The following is a 24,360-nucleotide window of genomic DNA, read 5'->3' on the forward strand; positions in this document are numbered from 1 at the left end:
TCCTCTGCAAAAGCGAGCAGCAGCCCCATACAGCTCAAAACGGTCACAGGAACGCTGGTACCGGGTGTAGGGGGGGAGAGCCGCTATTAGTGCACGGTTTACAAATTATCTGCACAGCGGTATCACTGTTTTAATGTACTACATAAAATGCTGACAGTCTCACTGGGGCTGTGCAGCGCTGGGGTCCTCTCTTCTGTGTCTCCTCTCACATGCAATAGGGCAGGCATGTATTGTATTCAGTCTGTTGTATGTGTATATTGTCTGTATTTCATTATGGTGAAACAGAAGTTAGGCTTTGTATGTAATGCCAGATTCTCCCCTATTTCATCTGGCACCATATCATGTGAGCAGTGTAGTCAGTCATCACAAAATGCTGATAACATGGGGGAGAGTCCAGAGCCTTCCTGGCTGGGGGCTATAAAAAGTATAATGTCTGATATGTCGTCTCAGCTCACTATCAATGCCAATAAAACACAAGAACTGCAACAAGCAGTGGCTAGCCTAACTGCTAAGGCTGATGCTTCCCATCCCCCGCTGTCTACAGGTGCACAGAACTGTGCTTTACCTGCAATCCTATCAGATTCTGATGATGTACAGGCGGATGGGGATGATGGGGACCCCATTAGTAGGGATTCCAGCCCTACACAGTGTATTGAACCCCTCATATTGGCTATACTGGATGTGTTAAAGCTCCCCCTGGAGAATGCTACTAATCAGCAATCATTTTTCCTCCCACAAGATAAACTGACTGTCACCATTACTGATTCCAAAGAATTGGATGATTTATTTAAATTAGCCTGGAAAAATCCAGATAAAAAATATCAGGTGTCCAAAAGGTTTTTAAATACCTTCCCATTTGCCCCTGAAGGCAGGAAATTCTGGGAAGAATCTCCAGCAGTAGACTTCTGTCTCTTGTCTTTCTAAAAAGGCGGTGCTCCCTGCTCCGGGATCTTTTACGGTAAAGGACCCGGGGTATAAGAAAATAGAGACCACGCTAAAATCTACACTGCTGCAGGCGTAGCCCAAAGGCTGGTCATTGCTGGATGACACATGCCATTCATACATGGGCTACTCAGATTCAGAAAGAGTTTTTAGGGTGATATGACCTTGGTTACTACTGTAACTTTACTGAAACACATTCAGGACACGGCAAGAGTCCTCTGTGACCCCCTTAAAGAGATTGGCAATATAAATGCTAGAACCACTACTATGGCTGTGTCTGCATGCAGTGCCATATGGTTGCGTCAATGGATTGCAGACGCTGATTCCAAACGTAATGTGGAATCTCTTCCCTTCACAGGTGAATGGCTCTTCGGAGGTGAATTGGACGCATGGATCTCTAAAGCTACTGCTAGGAAATCCATGTTTCTCTTACGTCCTAGAGGATGCTGGGGACTCCAAAAGGACCATGGGGTATAGACTGGATCTGCAGGAGCTTGGGCACACTGAAAAGACTTAACTGGGTGTGAACTGGCTCCTCCCTCTATGCCCCTCCTCCAGACCCCAGTTAGACTGTGTCCAGGACTGACTGGACACACACTAGGGGAGCTCTCCTGAGTTTCTCTGGAAAAGACTTTTGTTAGGTTTTTTATTTTCAGGGAGACCTGCTGGCTACAGGCTCCCTGCAGCGTGGGAGTGAGGGGAGAGAAGCAGGACCTACTTCTTCTTAGTTAAAGGCTCTGCTTCTCGGCTACTGGACACCATTCGCTCCAGAGGGTTCGATCACTTGGTGCGCCTAGCTGCTTGTTCCCGGAGCCACGCCGTCACCCCCTCACAGAAGCCAGAAGAAAGAAGTCGGGTGAGTATGAGAAGATCAGAAGACTTCGGTAACCAGGTACAGCGCAGCGGTAACGCTCCATGCTCCCACACACGATCACTGACGGCACTCGCAGGGAGCTGGGGGGGGGGGGGCGCCCTGGGCAGCAGGTTACTGGGGTCCGCGAAGCCGGCAAAAGCTTTTTCGGTGCCTCGGCACCGTTTCTCAGCCCCCGCCGGCATTTTAAAATCTGGCGCGCTGAAGCCTGCCGGGAAGGGGTGGAGCTTAGCGCGCTGCTCACCAGCGCCATCTTTTTTCCCTCCACGCGGCTGAAGGAGACGCTGGGCCGGGACCTCCATCTCTCCTCACAAGTGACAGGGAGATATTTCAGGGGGGGGCGCAGTGTGGTGCAGTTATTACTATTATTATAGCAGCGCTGGTCATATATATCCCTTATAGCAGAGGTTCTCAAACTCGGTCCTCGGGGGCCCACACAGTGCATGTTTTGCAGGTCTCCTCATAGAATCGTAAGTGAAATAATTAGCTCCACCTGTGGACCTTTTAAAATGTGTCAGGGAGTAATTAATACACCTGTGCACCTGCTGGGTTACCTGCAAAACATGCACTGTGTGGGCTCCCGAGGACCGAGTTTGAGAACCTCTGCCTTATAGGGATATATGGGCGCTGGGGTGTGAGCTGGCATACTCCCTCTGGGTCCTTTGTCTGGGCTTCACTGTGGGCCTGTCCCTTAGCTGAGACATTCTGAGTGGGTGTTGGTGTGTCGATTACACGTGTCGGCATGTCTGAGGCTGAATGTGATTCGCCGGAGGAGGTTGTTGGAGGAGCGGTTGTGGGTCTGGATTTAGGCCTGTCGGCGCATCCGACACCTGATTTACTCACATTACTGAGTACAATCAATACGAATGTAGCTTCTTTATCAAAGAGGTTAGATAAGTGAGTCACAGACGCAGGTGTGGAAAAAGTCCATAGAGAAGGCTTTGTCTCAGGTACAGACCCCATCGGGCTCGCAAAAGCGTCCTTTTACTCAAGTGGTAGATACTGATACCGACACGGACTCTGATTCTGAGGTCGATTTTTCTGAGGCTGCTTTGCATCCACGTTTAGTGAAGAGTATTCAGTACATGATTGTGGCTATAAAGGATGTTTTACACATTTCTGATGAACCTGCGGTGCAGGAAACAAGGATTTGTTTGTTCAAAGGGAAAAAACCTGAGGTGAAGTTTCCCCCCACTCATGAAATGAATACTCGTTGTGAAAAAGCTTGGGAGTCGCCAGATAAGAGGTGTCAGATTCCCAAGAGGATTTACATGGCGTATCCGTTCCCCGCTGATGACAGGGAAAAATGGGAGTCGTTTCCAAATGTTGACAAAGCTCTATCTCGTTTGTCTAAGAAGGTGGCGCTTCCGTCTCCTGACACGGCAGCTCTCAAGGATCTGGCGGATCGCAAGCTGGAGACATCTCTGAAGTCCATTTTCGCTAATACGGGTGCATTGCTCAGGCCTGCAGTGGCATCGGTGTGGGTGAGTAGTGCTATTGCTAAATGGGCTGAGAATTTAGCTGCTGATATGGATACCCTTGATAAAGATAATGTTCTTTTGACTCTTGGTTATATCAAGGATGCTGCAGATTACCTGAAGGATGCGGCGAGGGATGTTTGTCTCTTGGGATCAAGAGCCAATGCCAGGTTAATATCGGCAAGGAGGGCGTTGTGGATCCATCAATGGAATGCGGATGCCGACTCCAAGAGAGCTATGGAAGCTTTACCCTTCAAAGGTAGTGTCTTGTTTGGGGACGGCTTGGCGGACCTGGTCTCTACCGCGACGGCGGGTAAGTCCTCTTTTCTTCCCTATGTTCCCACACGACACAAAAAGGCACCACATCAGCAGATGCAGTCCTTTCGTCCCAACAAATACAGGCGTGGAAAAGGTTCGTCCTTCCTCGCTTCAAGAGGTAAAGGAAGGGGTAGGAAGTCGCCTGCCGTGTCGGGCGCCCAGGACCAAAAGTCCTCTCCTGCCTCTACCAAGTCCACCGCATGACGCTGGGGCTTCCCTGGGGGAGTCTGGACCGGTGGGAGGCCGTCTCTGAGTCTTCAGTCAGGTCTGGATGTATTCAGGCCTCGATCCTTGGGTCCTAGAGATTGTATCTCAGGGATACAAACTGGAGTTTCGGGAGGTGCCCCCTCACCGGTTTTTCGTTTCGCCCTTATCAGCGTCTCTTCCGGACAGGGAGCTGGTGCTGACAACAATACAAAAATTGTGTCAGCAGAGGGTCATTGTTCCCGTTCCCCCCGTCGCAACGGGGGGAGGGGTTCTACTCGAGCCTATTTGTTGTGCCGAAACCGGACGGTTTGGTCAGACCGATTCTGAATCTAAAATCCTTCAATCCATACTTGAAAGTTTTCAAGTTCAAGATGGAATCTCTTCGAGCTGTGATTTCCAGCCTGGAAGGGGGGGGGATTGTATGGCGTCAGTCGACATAAAGGATGCCTACTTACACGTCCCGATATTTCCTTCGCATCAGGCCTTCCTCAGGTTTGCGATACAGGATTCTCATTACCAGTTTCAGACGTTGCCGTTTGGCCTTTCCACGGCCCCGAGGGTTCTCACCAAGGCCATGGCAGAAATGATGGTTCTCCTTCGCAAGCAAGGGGTTTCAATTATCCCATACTTGGACGATCTCCTTATAAAGGCGAGGTCCAAGGAAAGATTGCTAAGGAGTGTAGATTGGGTGCTAAATTTGCCAAAATCTCAGTTGATTCTGACCACCAGGTTGTCTTTTCTGGGCATGATTCTGGACACGGAGTTACAGAGAGTATTTCTTCCACAGGAGAAGGCTATAGAACTGCAGTCGATGGTCAGGGAACTTCTGAGGCCGAAGACTGTGTCCATCCATCAATGTACGCGGGTTCTGGGGAAGATGGTTGCGGTGTACGAAGCCATTCCGTTTGGCAGGTTTCATGCCCGGGTGTTTCAGTGGGACTTGCTGAGCAAATGGTCCGGGTCTCACCTGCACATGCACCGGAAGATAAGTCTATCTCCTAGAGCCAGAATTTCTCTCCTGTGGTGGCTACAAAGTTCTCACCTCCTAGAGGGACGCCGGTTCGGTATCCTGGACTGGGTACTTCTGACAACAGATGCAAGTCTCTGGGGTTGGGGTGCAGTCACCCAAGGCAGAAAATTCCAGGGGAGATGGTCGCTCCAGGAGGCGGGTCTCCACATAAATGTTATTGAGTTAAAAGCCATTTACAACGGCCTGCTACAAGCAAGAAGCCTTCTTCAGGGTCGATCTGTCCTGGTACAGTCAGACAACATCACAGCGGTGGCACATATAAACCGTCAAGGCGGAACAAGGAGCAGAGCGGCAATGGCGGAGGCCACAAGAATCCTTCGCTGGGTGGAACAACACGTGAGCGCCCTGGCAGCAGTCTTCCTTCCGGGAGTGGACAACTGGGAAGCAGATTTCCTCAGCAGACACGATCTCCATCCGGGAGAGTGGGCTCTTCACCAAGAAGTTTTTGCGGAGGTGACGAAGCGTTGGGGAATTCCGTTGATCGACATGAATGCGTCTCGTCTCAACAAGAAGCTCCCGAAGTATTGTTCCAGGTCAAGAGACCCCCAAGCCAGTGCGGTGGACGCCCTGGTGTCTCCGTGGGTGTTCAAGTCGGTGTATGTGTTCCCTCCACTTCCTCACATTCCAAAGGTACTGGGGATCATTCGTCGAGCAAGGGTTCAGGCGATTTTCGTCGTTCCAGATTGGCCAAGAAGGGCCTGGTATCCGGATCTTTAGGAATTGCTTGTGGAAGATCCTTGGCCGCTTCCTCTAAGAGAGGACCTGTTGCAGGGTCCATGCGTGTTTCCAGACTTACCGCGGCTGCGTTTGACGGCATGGAAGTTGAGCGCCAGATCTTAGCTCGTAAGGTTATTCCCGGGGAGGTCATTCCTACTCTCATTAAGGCTAGGAAGGAGGTTACGGCGAAACATTATCACCGTATGTTTCCTGGTGTGAGACTAAAAGGGCTCCTGCGGAAGATTTTAATTTGGGGCGTTTTCTCCACTTTTTGCAGGCAGGTGTAGATGCAGGCCTGAAATTGGGCTCCATCAAAGTGCAGATTTCGGCATTGTCTATTTTCTTTCAAAAGGAATTAGCTGTCCTCCCAGAGGTTCAGACGTTTGTGAAAGGAGTTTTGCATATCAATCCTCCGTTTGTGCCTCCTGTGGCCCCATGGGATCTTGACGTGGTCTTACAGTTTCTTATGTCTTCCTGGTTTGAGCCTTTGCGCAAGGTTGAGTTGAAGTTTCTCACCTGGAAGGTAGTCATGCTGTTGGCACTGGCGTCTGCCAGGCGAGTGTCAGAGTTGGCGGCCTTATCTCATAAGAGCCCGTACTTGATTTATCATTCAGATAGGGAAGAATTGAGGACTCGTCAACAATTTTTACCGAAGGTGGTGTCTTCGTTTCACATTAACCAACCTATTGTGGTACCGGTGGCTACGGATGCTGTGGCAGTTCCAAAGTCTCTGGATGTGGTGAGGGCTTTGAAGATCTGAGTCGCCCGAACGGCTTTTGCCAGAAAAACAGAGGCGCTGTTTGTCCTGTATGCTGCTAACAAGATTGGTCACCCTGCTTCAAAACAGACTATTGCACGCTGGATTTGTAGTACGATTCAGCAGGCTCATTCTTCGGCCGGGTTACCGGTGCCGAAGTCAGTGAAAGCCCATTCTACCAGGAAAGTGGGCTCGTCTTGGGTGGCTCGGCTTTACAGCTTTGCCGAGCGGCCACCTGCTCAGGTTCAAACACTTTTGCTAAGTTCTATAAGTTTGATACCCTGGCTGATGAGGACCTTGCGTTTGCTCAGTCGGTGCTGCAGAGTCGTCCGCACTCTCCCGCCCGGTCTGGAGCTTTGGTATAAACCCCATGGTCCTTTTGGAGTCCCCAGCATCCTCTAGGACGTAAGAGAAAATAGGATTTTGGTACTTACCAGGTAAAGCCTTTTCTTTGAATCCATAGGGGGCACTGGAGTATTCTTGGGATATGGACGGCTTCCACAGGAACAGGGCACTGAATATTTAAATTTAGAACTCTCCACCCCTCCATATCCCAGAGTACCTCAGTGTTTTTTACTGAGCTGAACAGGAGCTATAGAGAGGTTGACAATGGAGAATTACATATAACATAACGGACAATAAAATTGACACATAACGTTACTGGCAACTAAACAGTTGACACCATAACCGATAGAACTTGATAATTTGAACCAGTCGGTGAGAGTGTGTTACCATAAGATCCCCTGAACTTACCACAAACCAGGTAAAACTGCTCTGGGTGGGCGTCCAGTGCCCCCTATGGATTCAAAGAAAAGGATTTACCTGGTAAGTACCAATATCCTATTTTCTTTTTCATCCACTAGGGGTCACTGGAGTACTCTTGGGACGTACCAAAGCTTCCCCCGTGAGCGGGAGAGCCGTTTGGCACCTGTAACACTAGGCGGCCAAAGCTAGATGCTGATGCCGCAAACGTATCAAACTGGTAAAAGCGCACAAACGTGTGCACTGATAACCATGTAGCCGCATGGCAAAGCTGCGTCGTAGAAGCTCCACGACCAGCTGCCCATGAAGTTCCCACAGAACGTGTGGAATGAGCTGTTACTGATGTAGGCGGCTGTAACCTAGCATGAAGGTAAGCCTGACGTATAGTCGGTTTTATCCATCTGGATAAGGTCTGCTTAGAAGCTGGCCAACCCATCTTGGCAGCATCATAGAGAACAAACAAAGTATCTGTCTTACGAACTGTAGACGTTCGGGATACATAAACGCGTAATGCGCGTACCACATCCAGAGTTTCAGAATGTCCTGTTAACACAGGAACTACTATTGGTTGATTGATGTGAAAAGATGACACTACCTTTGGTAAGAAAGCGGGATTCGTCCGAAGTTCCGCTCTGTCATCATGAAACACCAAATACGGTGGCTTGCATGACAAGGCACCCAAATCTGAAACACGCCTTGTCGAAGCTAAGGCTAGGAGGAAAATAGTTTTCCAAGTGAGAATCTTAATATCCACTTATTGTAAGGGTTCAAAATATGAAGAATGTAAGAAATCTAAAACCAGATTCAAGTCCCATGGCGCTGTAGGTGGAATGAATGGAGGCTGTACTCTGAGGACACCTTGCAGAAAAGTGTGTACCGACTGTAATAGAGCCAATCGTCTTTGAAAGTAAATTGACAACGCAGAAACCTGCACCTTTAGTGTAGATAAACGCAGTGCTCCATCTAACCCCGTCTGTAGAAATAACAAAAGACGGGATAACTTGAAAGATGATGTCGGAAACGTCCGAGGTTCACACCAACCTATATAGGCACGCCAAATTCTGTAATAATGAGCTGCCGTAACCGGCTTCCTAGCTCGTAACATGGTTGGTATAACCGATTCTGGAATGCCCTCTCTTCTTAAGAGGGCGGTCTCAACAGCCACCCCGTCAAACACAACCGCGCTAAATCGGGGTAAAGGAACGGACCCTGTTGTAACAGGTCCGGACGTAGTGGGAGCGGCCAAGGATCGTCTGCGAGTAGTCCGCGGAGATCCGAGAACCAACCTCTCAGAGGCCAATGAGGCGCCACTAGTATGACTGTGACGGACTCTCTTTTGATCCGTTTTAGCAACAGAGGGAGCAGCGGAAACGGTGGAAACAGATACACGAGGCTGTACGGCCACGCGATTGTGAGAGAATCCACCGCCACTGCCTTTGGATCTCTCGTTCTGGACACATACTGGGGCGTTTGGCGATTGTGGCGAGATGCCATCAGGTCCACTTGAGGGTAACCCCACCTCTGGACCAACATGTGAAACACTTCTGGATTTAATGCCCATTCTCCTGAATGAAAATCCCGACGGCTGAGATAATCCGCCTCCCAGTTGTCCACTCCCGTAATGAACACTGCCGACAATATCACTTGGTGATGTTCGGCCCAATTGAGGATCCGAGCTACTTCCCGCATTGCCATGCGGCTTCTCGATCCTCCTTGTTTGTTGATGTACGCTACTGCCGTCGCGTTGTCTGACTGCACCTGGACAGTCTGAGACCGAAGCATGTGTACTGCTTGTCGTAGCGCATTGTAAATTGCCCGGAGTTCCAGGACATTTATAGACAGCAATCTTTCGTGATCCGCCCAGAGACCCTGGAGCTGACAATTTTGAACTACAGCTCCCCAACCTCTGAGACTTGCGTCCGTCATTAGAATTATCCAATTCCAGGCGCCGAACCGTTTCCCTGCGGTTAGATTGTGTACTTTGAGCCACCAGAGTAGAGATACCCTTGCCCGTGGCGACAACCTCACCTTGTGGTGAATCTGCAGATGCGAGCCCGACCACTGTGCGAGCACATCCAGTTGAAATGGACGTGAGTGAAATCTTCCGAACTGAAGCGCTTCGAAAGCCGCCACCATTGTGCCTAAGAGGCGAATGCACAAATGTACCGAGACTGGGGGTAATTCCAAGTTGATCGCAGCAGGATATTTTTTAGCAATTGGGCAAAACCATGTGCACTGCAGGGGGGGGGGGGGGGGGGGGCAGATATAACATTTGCAGAGAGAGTTGGATTTGGGTGGGTTATTTTGTTTCTGTGCAGGGTAAATACTGGCTACTTTATTTTTACACTGCAATTTAGATTGCAGATTGAACTCACCACACCCAAATCTAACTCTCTCTGCAATGTTATATCTGCCCCCCCTGCAGTGCACATGGTTTTGCCCAACTGCTAAAAAAAATTCCTGCTGCGATCAACTTGGAATTACCCCCACTGTGCGTGGCTTGAGCACTAATTGTACCAGATGACTATTAATCTGTACTTTCTGTTCTGGTAGGTAAATTCTTTGATTTACCGTATCGAGAATCATATCTAGGAATTGAAGTCGTTGAGATGGAATTAGATGTGATTTCTTGAAGTTGACAATCCAACCGTGCTGAACTAGTACATTGTACGTTAGCAACACATGTTGGAGGAGCATCTGTTGAGACGGAGCATTGATAAGCAGATCGTCCAAGTACGGAACTATTATCACTCCCAGGGATCTGAGATGAGCTATCATCACAGACATCACTTTGGCCTCTCGTCAGCGCCTCGGGTATTCACCAAACGGTAGAGCCTGAAACTGGTAATGGTTCTGCCGTATCGCAAAACGCAAGAACCTCTGATGAGGTGGCCAAATCGGAATGTGTAAGTATGCATCCTTGAGATCTAGCGCAATCATGAATTCCTGTGGCTCTAAACCTGCAATTACTGACCGCAGAGATTCCATCTTGAATCTGTAGTAAGTGACATACTGATTGAGACCCTTTAGGTTCAATATTGGCCTGACGGAGCTATCCGGCTTTGGTACCACAAACAGACTGGAATAATAACCCTGACCTTGTTGTTCCGGAACCTGAATCAAAACTGCTGAATCCAGCAGGGACTGAATGGCAATTTGCAGAACCGCCCTCTTGTCGTCCGAGAGAGGTAGTCCGGTCTTGAAAAACCGCAGTGGCGGAAGACAGTCGAACTCTATTTTGTAACCTTTTAACACTAAATTGCGGATCCACCCATCTGTGGATGTCTGGAACCACGCCAAATGGAACGTCTGAAGGCGTGCCCCCACAATTGGAGATCCGAGATGGGCTGGGAGCCTGTCATGCCACTGGCTTGTCGGTGACCTTAGCGTCCTGACGACTGGTGTTGGTTTGTTGGAAACCACGTCCTCGACCTCTTCTACCAGGCGTGGCTGTTCCTCTGCCACACCCGCGAAAGGGCTGAGGTCTAAAGGATTTGAACGCAGGGCCAGAGTATCTCCATCTTGGTACCGTTGGAGGCAATGGTAAGAAAACAGACTTTCCTCCCGTGGCCTCAGAAATCCATTTGTCCAATTCAGGACCAAACAACTTCTCGCCCCCGTAAGGTAACGCCTCTATACCTCTTTTGACCTCTGCCTCCGCTTGCCAAGAACGCAGCCAGAGTGCTCGTCGTAATGTAACCAGTGACGATGAAATGGGAGAAGTGAGCTGACAGACGTCAGTAGAAGCTGTACATAGATACTCCGCAGCCTCACACATTTGATCAGCAAAAAGTATAAGGTGATCGTCATGTAGGGCAGACTATGAGCGCCTTAGTGACCCAAATGCCAACCAACCCAGGTCTCAGCAGCACTCCTGCTGCTATATACATGGACTTTAGCATGGTTTCTATTTTGCGGTCTGAAGGGTCTTTAAGCGTAGTAGCAGTTGGCACTGGTATGGTTAATTTCTTTGTAAGTTTTGACACAGACGAATCAACCATTGGTGGATTTTCCCATGTACATGTCACAGACTCTGGAAACGGGTAACTAGACTTAAATCTGCGAGGTATAGAAAACCGTTTATCTGGATTCTTTCGTGTTTCTACTAACATCTTATTAAGAGATTCCGAAACAGGAAAACACATTGGAGATCTCTTTCGTTTAGTAAAGACGACTTCATCATTTATCAGAGGCTCCTCAGTCTCTGTAAACTTCAGAGACTGACGCACTGCTCTGATGAGATTATCAATACCTGGGCTGTTACAATCATCACTATCTGACTGCTGGTCCACTTCGCCCTCCTCACCCTCATCTTGCGCAGTGAGGTCTGGCATGGAATCGTCAGAATGCAACATAGCAGAACTGGTAAATCATAAGACATATGAAATGTATCCCGTCTACCCAAAATGGATTTGGACTTTTGGCAAGGCTGAGACGCCTCCGGTAGTTCTGGCGGTCTCACCCTAGACTCAGATCTTGCCGCTTCTCGCTCTTGTCGAGCGGCGGCCAATTCTGATTGCAACCCAGCCATTACATTGGCTAACATTTCCCATGTAGGGTCCGGGGAGGAAACCGGCTTTAAAACCGGAGTAGAAATTGTATCCGTAGCTGAATTCACAAAACATACTGTACATGTGGTAGATCCATCCGGTAACACACTGTCACAGACTTTAAAGTGAAACTGCTTTTTTGATTTTGCTGGTGCCTTACTCATTATGCAGACAGACCATACAATATACAAAGACAGACAACTTGCACGACTCTGTAAAATAGTACTAAGGTGTGTGTGATAGATATATATCTATCTATCTATCTATCTATCTGGCCAAATGCAGTACATGTGGCCAGTCCTATATGAAATGTGATCCCAAATTCCCACTAACACCCCTGCGCCTCCGGTGGAGTAGAGATGTAGTACAGGAACGTTCTGGAATCACAACAGGAAGAACAGGAAGCATGGTTAAAATGGTCACCATGCCATGCTTACAGTTATAATCACAGTTCAGGTTATAATTTTGTAAAACACCTCTATAACCTGGTAATCTGTTTAATAACAAATCATGTTAATAAAGACTTAATAGTCCATGCTGTCATATAACCTATGCAGTCTTTTATGCTGTTGCTGCTATGGGTACATTCTCCCCCACCCCACCCCACAGCAGCGTGTGCTGTGAGACTTCCCCCCCGTGCTCCGTGTACCGCTGTCTAGTACACGGAGCCAGGGAACTTACAAATAACCGTGTAGAGGGAGCCGGGGAGCGCGCTCCATAGAGCCGCGAAGCGGCGTCTATGGATTAAAGACAGTGCGGCCGGCGCGGCTCTGAGCGGCTTAAAATGAAGCAGCGGCGGGCGTACATAGCGGCGGGCGGTGCCTCACAAACAGTGTCCCCACACAGCGAAGCGGCAGCGTGAGCTGGCCGCCCCGTGCCCCCCAACATACCTGGACTCCTGTGGTGAGGCTACGACGGGGCTTCTCTGTAAGCACCGGCCAGCCTTTTCTGCAGGATGTCTGCTCTGGCTGTGAGGGTGCTCTTTTAGAGAGGACCGACACGCCACAGCTGCTTGTAGCAGCTTCCACTATCCCGACCCTTGCCTTTTGGAAGGGGGGAAGGGATGTGGAGAAAGTGAAAAAAATAAAAAATAAAAATATATTCAAAATAAGTGTGGACTGAGCCACACAAGCCTGTTGCTACGATGAGCACAGAAAAAACACTGAGGTACTCTGGGATATGGAGGGGTGGAGAGTTCTAAATTTAAATATTCAGTGCCCTGTTCCAGTGGAAGCCGTCCATATCCCAAGAGTACTCCAGTGACCTCTAGTGGATGAAAAAGAAAATAGGATTTTGGTACTTACCAGTAAATCCTTTTCTCCTAGTCCGTAGAGGATGCTGGGCGCCCATCCCAGTGCGGACTGTTACTTGCTGTGGTTTCTTGTTGGTTCACTTGGTTTATACACGGGTTGTGTATTTCTGGTTTCAGCTTGTTGCTGTTGTTTATTCATACTGTTATCTGGTTTACTGTTACTCCGGTTGTACGGTATGGTTGTGGTGTGGGCTGGTATGTTTGTAGCCCTTAGTTTACACAAAAGATCCTTTCCTCGAAATGTCCGTCTCTCTTGGGCACAGTTCCTAACTTGGGTCTGGAGGAGGGGCATAGAGGGAGGAGCCAGTTCACCCAGTTTTACGTCTTTTCAGTGTGCCCAAGCTCCTGCGGATCCCGTCTATACCCCATGGTCCTTTTGGAGTCCCCAGCATCCTCTACGGATTAGGAGAAAAGGATTTACCGGTAAGTACCAAAATCCTATTTTCTCCCTTCAGGGGCTCCGCCTGCTAGGTGTACCTACCCGGGACAGTCTACTCTGTCCTTTCGTTCCTCCAGATTACGATCTAGGGCCCGGGGTGCCTCCAAAGCAGCTAGAGGCTCCAGAGGTAAGCCTAAAAAACCAAGCATTGCCTGCTCTCAGGAACAGAGCGCCAGTTCAGCTTCCACAAAGCCTTCGGCATGACGTTGCCCACCCACCCCGAGAGGATCTCATAGTGGGAGCTCGGTTACGTCACTACAGCCACATCTGGGACGGTTCCTGCCAAGATGCCTGGGTAAGGGACCTTATCTCTCAGGGTTACAAGCTGGAGTTCGATGGTGCTCCTCCCCAACGATTTTTTCAAATCAGGCTTGCCAGTTTTGGGAAATATGCGTGTTACGCTACTACAGGCCATCGACAAGTTGGTCCAGTCCCAGGTCATTGTTCCAGTACCCCTGCTTACAGCAAGGAAAAGGTTACTACTCCAGTCTGTAATACCAAAACCAGAGAGAGCGGTGATCGCGGGCCTGGAACAACAAGAATTCCTTGTGTCCCTGGATATCAAGGATGCCTACCTTCATATCCTGATTTGGCCTCCTCATCAGGCCTATCTACGGTTCGCCCGACTGAACGATCACTACCAGTTTCAGGCGTTGCCCTTTGGCCTGTCTACAGCTCCGAGGGTGTTCACGAAGGTGATGGCGGAAATGATGTTCCAGCTCAGAGTCCAGGGGGTTAACACTGTCCCTTACCTAGATGATCTCATGATAAAAGCAAGTTCCAGGGAGCTTCTACTGTTCCATATAGATTGCACTATCCAAGTTCTGTCTCACCACAGGTGGATCCTCAATCTACAGAAGTCTCAACTGGAACCGCAAAGGCTCCTGTTTCTGGGTATGATACTGGGTACTGTAGCTTAGAATGTGTTCCTCCCAGAGGACAAGGTGAGAACACTTCAAGAGATGGTTCGCATGGTTCTCCGACCTGCTTGAGTTTCCATTCATCTTTGCATAAAATTGTTGGGAAAAATGGTGGCCTCGTATGAGGTGATACAGTTCGTCAGGTTCCATGCCAGACCCTTCCAACTGGACGTCCTGAACAAGTGGTCCGGTTCACATCTTCAGATGCACCGAATGATTCAGCTGTCACCCCAAGCCAGGATTTCACTCCTGTGATGGTTACAACCTTCCAACCTGCTGGAAGGTCGATGTGTTGGGATTCAGGATTGAATCCACCTCACGACGGATGCGAGCCTGAGAGGATGGGGAGCGGTCACTCAGGGGGCGCAGTTCCAGGGCAGGTGATCTGCCCAAGAGGCCCTACTTCCGATCAACATTCTGGAACTTTGGGCTATCTACAATGCTCTGATTCAGGCCTCACCTCTACTCATGGATCAGGCGATCCAGGTTTAGTCGGACAACGCCACAGCAGTGGCATACATCAATCGACAAGGAGGGACAAAAAGCAGGGCCTGCATGCGAGAAGTGTCAAAAATACTTCTCTGGGCAGAATGAAATGCAAGAGCGCTGTCCGCAGTTTTTATTCCAGGAGTGGACAACTGGGACGTGGACTTTCTGAGTCGCCATGACCTCCACCCGGGGGAGTGGGGATTACATACTCCGGTGTTTCAACAGATTCTCGACAGGTGGGGATACCTGCAGATCGATATGATGGTGTCTCGCCTCAACAAGAAGCTTCACCGCTACTGCTCGCGAACCTCAGGCGAGTGCAGTGGATGTGCTGACGTCGCCTTGGCCTTACTGGCTGGTCTACCTATTTCCTCCAATTCTGTTGATCCCAAGGGTGCTCTAACGGATCAGACATCAGAGTCCAAGCAATCCTGATTGCGCCAGATTGATGAACTACTCTTCTGGACATGTCCATAGAAGACCCTTGGCCTCTGCCGTCAAGAAAGGTTCTTCTCCAGCAAGGACCATTCGTCTACCCGGACTTACGGCGGCTTCGTTTGACGGCATGGAAGTTGAGCGGAACATCCTAGCTCACAAAGGGCTTTCCAAAAAGGTCATTGCCACTATTGTACAAGCCAGAAAATCTGTGACGTCAAAACATTATCATCATATCTGGAGGAGATATGTCTCTTGGTGCAAGGAACGCACGTATCCGCCTGCGGAGTTTCAGTTGGGATGTTTCCTGCAGGCTCGTGTGGAAAAAGGCTTACGTCTGGGTTCCGTTATGGTCCAGATTTCAGTGCCCTCAATTTTCTTTCAGAAGAAATTGGCTGTGTTGCTAGAAGTTCAGACCTTCTTACAAGGGGTACTCCACGTACAACCTCCCTTCGTGCTGCCTACAGCACCCTGGGCTTTGGATGTAGTGTTGAAATTTCTACAGTCTTCCCTGGTTTGAGCTTCTGATGACAGTAGAAGACAAGTACCTCACATGGAAGACAGTGATGTTATTGGCCCTGGCTTCTGCTCGATGCGTCTCAGAATTGGGGGCCTTATCGCGTAAAGGTCCATACTTGGTTTTTTACGAGGACAGAGCGGAGCTCCGGACTAGACTGGAGTTCCTGCCGCGTTCCACCTGAATTAACCTATTGTGGTTCCATCCAACAGGCTTGTGTGTCGGCAGCCTTACCTGTTCCTCAGTCTCTGAAGGCCCACTCTACAAGGTCAGTGGGCGCTTCCTGGACGGCTGCCCGTGGAGTCTCTGCTTTGCAACTAAGCCGAGCGGCTACCTGGTCGGGGAAGAACACTTTTTTGTGTGAAATTCTACAAATTTGATACCCTGGCCAAAGAGGATACCCAGTTTGGGCAGGCGGTGCTACAGCAGTCTCCGCACGTTTTCAGCCTGTTCTGGAAGCTTTGGGAATTCTGTCCCCAATATCCCTTATGGACTACGAGAAAAGGATTTTTTGGTAGGTATTTAAAATCCTATTAATAAACACTACACATACTATTTCATTTTTCCCTTTCTGTGTAACGTTCTCTGGTATCCCATACCATCTTTATGAAATCTAGTATTTATACTTAATGAAGGTAACATTCTAGTTAGGTAGTTATGTCATGGTACATGTACTTTTACGTAGAGTATTACATTTTGCTAGAGAAATGGTTTTAATAATGAAGACTCTGTGCCCCAGCGATTGGTAATAAATACAGTGGGACCAGCTAAATTCTGTAACCACTACTGCATAAATCTGTGTTCTGGCTTAATTACCTTAATTATTTAGTAAAGAAATAAATTTTGCAACATAACTCAATGATGTAGTAAATTTAAACTCGCAGGATAAGACAAGTTCTCTATTTCACTATGGCAAGCAACAGGTTTAGGGGCATATTTATTTTAATCTGCATTTTTCATGCGGATGTGATAAATATTTCTCTTACGTCCTAGAGGATGCTGGGGTCCACATTAATACCATGGGGTATAGATGGGTCCACTAGGAGCCACTGGCACTTAAGCGTTTGAGATTGTGGGCTGGCTCCTCCCTCTATGCCCCTCCTACCAGACTCAGTTTAGAAAATGTGCCAGGAGGAGCCGGTCCCAGCTAGGGGAGCTCCTAGAGCTTCTTTAGTTTTATTATTTTCTAAGACTTAGTTAGGCACAGGGAGGCTGCTGGCAACAGCCTCCCTGCTTTGAGGGACTAAGGGGTGGGGGAGTAGTGTCCGCCCTGAGCGGTCTGAACCACTCTCCGCTGCCAGGACACTGAGCTCCTGAGGGGAATGATCATTCGCCACCACAGGTGAACCCCCGCAGCATGCCGCCACCCCCTTACAGAGACAGAAGAATTCCGGTGGTGAGTGAGTCACTGGCTCCCCTGGCAAGCGGGGAGCTGGTGTGAAGATGGCGGTACATAGTGTGGTGCTGTGAGGGGCGCCCTGATCCAGCGCCGATACCCTACGCTGGTCTACAAATCTGTCAGGGACCTTGGTAACGCTGCCAGCACTAACCTCAGGCCAGTATAAGCCAACTGAAAAGCGGGAAGCAGCGCTATGTTCAGGGGGTGGAGCTTCTCAGAGCGGACCCAGCAGCGTTCAGCACCATTTCTCATATGTCCTAGAGGATGCTGGGGATGCTTCAAGAACCATGGGGTATAGACGGGATTTGCAGGAGACATGGGCACTTTAAGACTTTAAAATAAGAATTTACTTACCGATAATTCTATTTCTCGTAGTCCGTAGTGGATGCTGGGGACTCCGTCAGGACCATGGGGAATAGCGGCTCCGCAGGAGACAGGGCACAAAAATAAAGCTTTAGGATTAGGTGGTGTGTACTGGCTCCTCCCCCTATGACCCTCCTCCAAGCCTCAGTTAGGATACTGTGCCCGGACGAGCGTACACAATAAGGAAGGATATTGAATCCCGGGTAAGACTCATACCAGCCACACCAATCACACCGTATAACTTGTGATCTGAACCCAGTTAACAGTATGACAACGTAGGAGCCTCTGAACAGACGGCTCACAACAATAACAACCCGAATTTGTTTGTAACAATAACTATGTACAAGTATTGCAGACAATCCGCACTTGGGATGGGCGCCCAGCATCCACTACGGACTACGAGAAATAGAATTATCGGTAAGTAAATTCTTATTTTCTCTAACGTCCTAAGTGGATGCTGGGGACTCCGTCAGGACCATGGGGATTATACCAAAGCTCCCAAACGGGCGGGAGAGTGCGGATGACTCTGCAGCACCGAATGAGAGAACTCAAGGTCCTCCTCAGCCAGGGTATCAAATTTGTAGATTTTTGCAAATGTGTTTGCCCCTGACCAAGTAGCAGCTCGGCAGAGTTGTAATGCCGAGACCCCCCGGGCAGCCGCCCAGGATGAGCCCACTTTCCTTGTGGAATGGGCCTTGACAGATTTAGGTTGTGGCAAGCCTGCCACAGAATGTGCAAGTTGAATTGTGCTACAAATCCAACGAGTAATCGTCTGCTTAGAAGCAGGAGCACCCATCTTGTTGGGTGCATACAATATAAACAGTGAGTCAGACTTTCTGACTCCCGCCGTTCTTGAAATATATATTTTCAATGCCCGGACCACGTCCAACAACTTGGAATCCTCCAAATCGTTAGTAGCCGCAGGCACCACAATAGGCTGGTTCAGGTGAAACGCTGACACCACCTTAGGCAGAAAATGAGGACGTGTCCGCAGTTCTGCCCTGTCCGTATGGAAAATCAGATATGGGCTCTTATATGATAAAGCCGCCAATTCTGATACTCTCCTGGCTGAAGCCAGGGCCAGTAGCATGGTTACTTTCCATGTAAGATACTTCAACTCCACCGATTTGAGCGGCTCAAACCAATGGGATTTGAGAAAATCCAAGACTACATTAAGATCCCACGGTGCCACTGGGGGCACAACCGGGGGCTGTATATGTAGTACTCCTTTTACAAAAGTCTGGACTTCAGGAACTGAAGCCAATTCTTTCTGGAAGAAAATCGACAGGGCCGAAATTTGAACCTTAATGGACCCCAATTTGAGGCCCATAGACAATCCTGTTTGCAGGAAATGTAGGAATCGACCCAGTTGAAATTCCTCCGTGGGGGCCTTCCTGGCCTCACACCACGCAACATATTTTCTCCAAATGCGGTGATAATGTTGTGCAGTCACCTCCTTCCTGGCTTTTACCAGTGTAGGAATGACCTCTTCCGGAATGCCTTTTTCCCTTAGAATTCGGCGTTCAACCGCCATGCCGTCAAACGCAGCCGCGGTAAGTCTTGGAATAGACACGGTCCCTGCTGAAGCAGGTCCGGTCTTAGAGGTAGAGGCCACGGATCCTCCGTGAGCATCTCTTGAAGTTCCGGGTACCAAGTTCTTCTTGGCCAATCCGGAGCCACTAGTATCGTTCTTACTCCCTTTTGCCGTATAATTCTCAGTACCTTTGGTATGAGAGGCAGAGGAGGGAACACATACACTGACTGGAACACCCACGGTGTTACCAGAGCGTCCACAGCTATTGCCTGAGGGTCTCTTGACCTGGCGCAATACCTGTCCAGTTTTTTGTTGAGGCGGGACGCCATCATATCCACCATTGGTTTTTCCCAACGGTTCACAATCATGTGGAAGACTTCTGGATGAAGTCCCCACTCTCCCGGGTGTAGATCGTGTCTGCTGTTGAATACTGCTGACAGTGCTATCACATGATCTTCCGCCCAGCGAAGAATCCTTGCAGCTTCTGCCATTGCTGTCCTGCTTCTTGTGCCGCCCTGTCTGTTTACGTGGGCGACTGCCGTGATGTTGTCCGACTGGATCAACACCGGCTGACCCTGAAGCAGGGGTTTTGCCAGACTTAGAGCATTGTAAATCGCTCTTAGCTCCAGTATATTTATGTGAAGAGACATCTCCAGGCTTGACCATACTCCCTGGAAGTTTCTTCCCTGTGTGACCGCTCCCCAGCCTCTCAGACTGGCATCCGTGGTCACCAGGACCCAGTCCTGTATGCCGAATCTGCGGCCCTCTAACAGATGAGCACTCTGCAACCACCACAGAAGAGACACCCTTGTCCGTGGCGATAAGGTTATCCGCTGATGCATCTGCAGATGCGATCCGGACCATTTGTCCAGCAGATCCCACTGAAAAGTTCGTGCGTGGAATCTGCCGAATGGAATCGCTTCGTAAGAAGCCACCATCTTTCCCAGGACTCTTGTGCATTGATGCACAGACACTTTCCCTGGTTCTAGGAGGTTCCTGACAAGTTCGGATAACTCCCTGGCTTTCTCCTCCGGAAGAAACACCTTTTTCTGAACCGTGTCCAGAATCATTCCCAGGAACAGCAGACGTGTCGTCGGGGTCAACTGAGATTTTGGAAAATTCAGAATCCACCCGTGTTGTTGCAGCACTAGTTGGGTTAGTGCTACTCCGTCCTCCAGCTGTTCTCTGGACCTTGCCCTTATCAGGAGATCGTCCAAGTAAGGGATAATTAATACGCCTCTTCTTCGCAGAAGAATCATCATTTCGGCCATTACCTTGGTAAAGACCCGAGGTGACGTGGACAATCCAAACGGCAGCGTCTGAAACTGATAATGACAGTTTTGCACCACGAACCTGAGGTACCCTTGATGTGAAGGGCAAATTGGGACATGTAGGTAAGCATCCTTTATGTCCAGGGACACCATAAAGTCCCCTTCTTCCAGATTCGCTATCACTGCTCTGAGTGACTCCATCTTGAACTTGAATTTTTGTATGTACAGGTTCAAAGATTTCAGATTTAGAATAGGTCTTACCGAGCCGTCCGGCTTCGGTACCACAAATAGCGTGGAGTAATACCCCTTTCCCTGTTGTAGGAGGGGTACCTTGACTATCACCTGCTGAGAAAACAGCTTGTGAATGGCTTCCAATACCGTCGCCCTGTCTGAGGGAGACGTTGGCAAAGCAGACTTTAGGAACCGGCGAGGGGGAGACTTCTCGAATTCCAACCTGTAACCCTGAGATACTACCTGCAGAATCCAGGGGTCCACCTGTGAGCAAGCCCACTGTGCGCTGAAATTCTTGAGTCGACCCCCCACCGCTCCTGAGTCCGCTTGTAAGGCCCCAGCGTCATGCTGAGGGCTTTGCAGAACCCTGGGAGGGCTTCTGTTCCTGGGCAGGGGCTGCTTGCTGCCCTCTCTTACCCCTTCCTCTGCCCCGAGGCAGATATGACTGTCCTTTTGTCCGCTTGTTCTTATAGGACCGAAAGGACTGCGGCTGAAAAGACGGTGTCTTTTTCTGTTGGGAGGGGGTCTGAGGTAAAAAGGTGGATTTTCCGGCAGTTGCCGTGGCCACCAGATCCGATAGACCGACGCCAAATAATTCCTCCCCTTTATATGGCAATACTTCCATATGTCGTTTGGAATCCGCATCACCTGACCACTGTCGCGTCCATAAACTCCTTCTGGCAGATATGGACATCGCATTTACTCTCGATGCCAGAGTGCAAATATCTCTCTGAGCATCTCGCATATAAAGGAAAGCATCCTTTAATTGCTCTATAGTCAATAAAATACTGTCCCTATCCAGGGTATCAATATTTTCAGTCAGGGAATCCAACCAGACGACCCCAGCACTGCACATCCAGGCTGAGGCGATGGCTGGTCGCAGTATAACACCAGTATGTGTGTATATACTTTTTAGGGTAGTTTCCATTCTCCTATCAGCTGGATCCCTGAGGGCGGCCGTATCAGGAGACGGTAACGCCACTTGTTTTGATAAGCGTGTGAGCGCCTTATCCACCCTAGGGGGTGTTTCCCAGCGCGCCCTAACCTCTGGCGGGAAAGGGTATAATGCTAATAACTTTTTTGAAATTAGCATTTTTCTATCTGGGTTAACCCACGCTTCATCACATACATCATTTAATTCCTCTGATTCAGGAAAAACTACAGGTAGTTTTTTCACCCCCCACATAATACCCCTTTTTGTGGTACTTGCAGTATCAGAGATATGCAAAGCCTCCTTCATTGCCGTGATCATATAACGTGTGGCCCTACTTGAAAATACGTTTGTTTCATCACCGTCGACACTAGATTCAGTGTCTGTGTCTGGGTCTGTGTCGACCGACTGAGGTAAAGGGCGCTTTACAGCCCCTGACGGTGTCTGAGACGCCTGGGCAGGTACTAACTGGTTTGCCGGCCGTCTCATGTCGTCAACTGATTTTTGTAATGTGCTGACATTATCACGTAATTCCATAAACAAAGCCATCCATTCCGGTGTCGACTCCCTGGGGGGTGACATCACCATTATCGGCAATTGCTCTGCCTCCACACCAACATCGTCCTCATACATGTCGACACACACGTACCGACACACAGCAGACACACAGGGAATGCTCTTATCGAAGACAGGACCCCACTAGCCCTTTGGGGAGACAGAGGGAGAGTTTGCCAGCACACACCCAAGCGCTATAATATATATGGGAACAACCTTATATAAGTGTTGTTCTTTATAGCAGCTTAAATATATCAAAATATCGCCAAAAAAATGCCCCCCCTCTCTGTTTTACCCTGTTTCTGTAGTGCAGTGCAGGGGAGAGTCCTGGGAGCCTTCCTCACAGCGGAGCTGAGCAGGAAAATGGCGCTGTGTGCTGAGGAGAATAAGCTCCGCCCCCTATTTCGGCGGGCTTTTCTCCCGTAGTTTTAGATAACTGGCATGGGTTAAATACATACATATAGCCTCAATGGCTATATGTGATGTATTCTTTTGCCATAAAGGTATTAAATATTGCTGCCCAGGGCGCCCCCAGCAGCGCCCTGCACCCTCCGTGACCGCTTGGTGTGAAGTGTGTGACAACAATGGCGCACAGCTGCAGTGCTGTGCGCTACCTTCATGAAGACTGAAGAGCCTTCTGCCGCCTGTTTCCGGACCTTCAATCTTCAGCATCTGTAAGGGGGGTCGGCGGCGCGGCTCCGGGACGAACCCCAGGGTGAGACCTGTGTTCCGACTCCCTCTGGAGCTAATGGTGTCCAGTAGCCTAAGAATCCAATCCATCCTGCACGCAGGTGAGTTGAAATTCTCTCCCCTAAGTCCCTCGATGCAGTGAGCCTGTTGCCAGCAGGACTCACTGAAAATAAAAAACCTAAAAACTTTTTCTAAGCAGCTCTTTAGGAGAGCCACCTAGATTGCACCCTGCTCGGACGGGCACAAAAACCTAACTGAGGCTTGGAGGAGGGTCATAGGGGGAGGAGCCAGTACACACCACCTAATCCTAAAGCTTTATTTTTGTGCCCTGTCTCCTGCGGAGCCGCTATTCCCCATGGTCCTGACGGAGTCCCCAGCATCCACTTAGGACGTTAGAGAAAAGGGGTGTGAACTGGCTCCTCCCTCTATGCCCCTCCTCCAGACTCCAGTTAGATTCTGTGCCCAGGGAGACTGGTCATACACAGGGGAGCTCTACTGAGTTTCTCTGAAAAAAAGACTTAGGTTTTTTATGTTTAGGAAGCTCTGCTGGCAACAGGTTCCCTGCTTCAAGGGGAGGGAAGCAGTCCTGCTTCTGTGAGTTCAAAGGCTCTGCTTCTTAGGCTACTGGACACCATTAGCTCCAGAGGGTCCGATCACTTGGTACGCCTAGCTGCTCGTTCCCGGAGCCGCGCCGTAACCCCCCGTGCAGAGCCAAGAAAAAAAGAAGCCGGGTGAGTAAAAGAAGAATCGAAAACTTCAGTGACTGCGGAAGACTTCAGGTCTTGAGGTACCGCGCAGCGGTCGTGCTGCGCGCCATGCTCCCACACACACAGCGGCACCGGCAGGGCGCAGTGGGGGCGCCCTGGGCAGCATGTAGACCTGAAATAAACTGGTAAAAGTTATATGAAAAGTGCCTGGGCACTTAATATAGACCCTCGCCAGTATAAATATGCTAAAATGAGCGGGACTGAAGGGTGCCGGTGAGGGGGCGTGGCTTAGCCCTCACAGCTCTAACCGGCACCATTTTCTCTACACAGAAGCTGCAGAGACGCTGGCCCTGACCTCCACACTGCTGTACAAGTAACAGGGTGCAAAACACGGGGGGGGGGGGGGGCACAGTACATCTGGTGCTATTATCTTTATTATAAAAGCGCTAACAGGTCTGAGGCATTGTATATAAAGTTCAGTACCTGATAGGCGCTGGGTTGTGAGCTGGCAAACTCCCTCTATGTCTTTCTAACAGGTTTTGCTGTGGGTCCGTCCCCTATAGCCCCAGTGTGATTGTAGGTGTCGGTACGTGTGTGTCGACATGTCTGAGGCTGGGTGCTCTTCCCAGGAGGAGGCTGGAGTGAAGACAGAAAAGACTGAGAGTGACCGCGTCGGTACCACCGACGGCTGATTGGGTAAACGTGTTGAGTGTTTTGAATGCAAATGTGGCTCGGTTGACTAAGAGATTAGATAAATCTGAGTCTAAGAACCAGACATGGAGAAAATCCATGGAGGATGCATTGTCACAAGCTCAGACCCCTTCGGGGTCACAGAAACGTGCATTTACCCAGATAGCAGATACATTTACCGACACAGATTCTGATTCCAGTGTCGACTATAGTGATGCCAGATTAAATCCTAAACTGGCTAAGAG

This window comes from Pseudophryne corroboree, chromosome 7 (assembly GCF_028390025.1).
Source record: "Pseudophryne corroboree isolate aPseCor3 chromosome 7, aPseCor3.hap2, whole genome shotgun sequence".
Classification (NCBI taxonomy): domain Eukaryota; kingdom Metazoa; phylum Chordata; class Amphibia; order Anura; family Myobatrachidae; genus Pseudophryne; species Pseudophryne corroboree.